This window comes from Hippopotamus amphibius, chromosome 3, assembly GCF_030028045.1.
Source record: "Hippopotamus amphibius kiboko isolate mHipAmp2 chromosome 3, mHipAmp2.hap2, whole genome shotgun sequence".
NCBI lineage: Eukaryota > Metazoa > Chordata > Mammalia > Artiodactyla > Hippopotamidae > Hippopotamus > Hippopotamus amphibius.
This window is the reverse complement of record NC_080188.1, coordinates 93,768,360-93,769,895: the sequence shown is the minus strand read 5'-3', so window position 1 is coordinate 93,769,895 and position 1,536 is coordinate 93,768,360. Positions and strand designations below refer to the sequence as shown.

The following is a 1,536-nucleotide window of genomic DNA, read 5'->3' as shown; positions in this document are numbered from 1 at the left end:
TTTGGAAGACTATTTTGGAGACTGTTGTATCTATCTTATACATGCATTCCCCTTAGGTAACATTAAGTAAACTTTAATAATAACAGCTGTCAGATATGGAGCACTTATCTGTTGGTGCGCTTACCATAATTTATTTCTAATTCCCACTTCAGGTTTGTGTTATTGCTCCCATTAAGGCTCAGAGAGGTTCTAAGACTTAACCAAGGCCATGTGGTAGCAAGTGGTAAATTCTAATCCAGATATGTCCAGCTCCAAAGCCCATGAACTCTGTTCTATAACACAACACACTGCCCTTTATGGGCATTGAGTTTATCCAAAAGCCTAACAGAGGGCAGGGGACAACCATAGAAACATGGCTCGGGAAAATTCCAGGTCACCTTCTTCTGTTGCCATTATCCACTGAAACAAGTATCACCTGTTACAGGCACACTGTTTTGATAAATTAGGCACAAAATTTATATCAAAATCTTTTATAGTGTTGAATTATTCTATTAGCACCAAAACAACTTAGATTTTATAAATACATGGGATGTGCATAAAACGTTGTCTTTGCTTTCAAGGGGTAATTTTAATTGAAATTTGATTTAATTGAAAGAAAAGGCAGGCAATACTTTCTGTGCACCAATCTCTCTGGGCCTCAGTGCTCTCATTTGCAGAAAGAGGAGATTAGACTAACATATCCAAAATAGATATAGGCTTCAAAATTATGTGATCCCATTTAAGTAAATCTAGGAATGAGTTAATAGAAAGGGGAGACTGAGTCAGGGACTGTTTGCAATAGTCCACCTATAACAAGTCCTATAAAAGGAGGTATCCTGCAAAATAGAGACATGGTTTAGCACAGTAAGAGAGACACCTGTGCCATTCATGAGCAGACCAGGGAACACGCCAGATGAAAGTTTGAGGGAGACCGCAGGAGGGTGTAGAGGAGGTAACGAGGAGAAGGCATCAAATTATCAAAATAGGTAATGTGTTGGGACTTCCCTGGTGGTCCAGTGGTTAAGACTCTGCACTCCCAATGCAGGGGGCCCAGGTTCGATCCCTGGTCAGGGAACTAGATCCTGCATGTGACAACACAGATCCCACGTGCTGCAGCTTATATCTGATGGAGCCAAATAAAAAAAAAGTAGGCAATATTTTTAAAGGTCATATAAAGGATATTTTGCAACTGAGAACCGAACATGATATTTAGAAATATATTTGTGTATGAGTGAAATTATGGAGAGGAAAGCAAATTGACCAAACAGACTATTCACAAGATGGAATTCAGAATTAACATGGGTTACATTAAGCATAGCGTCACAGAAGCCAGAGCTTAAGGTGAGGCTCAGGGAAATCGAGAAAATTAATAAAAGGAAGACAGTGATCTGTCTTTCCAATCAAAGGTTTGGAATTTGAAAATATTCAGTTAGAAAGTATTAATGCAAAATGACAACAAACAGCAATAACAATAACAATAAGACCTCCCTGGTGGACTAGTGGTTAAGACTCTGTGCTCCCAATGCAGGGGGCCTGGGTTTGATCCCTGGTTGGGGA

The 1,536-nt window shown here is 39.6% G+C and overlaps 1 non-coding gene across 1 annotated transcript; it reads left to right on the top strand.

Annotated features, from left to right (window-relative positions):
• Positions 1 to 981: 981 nt before the first annotated feature.
• TRNAG-CCC (transfer RNA glycine (anticodon CCC)) lies at positions 982 to 1,054 on the top strand. Its single transcript has one exon. It is a non-coding gene; the product is annotated as a tRNA-Gly (tRNA).
• The last annotated feature ends 482 nt before the right edge of the window (positions 1,055 to 1,536 follow it).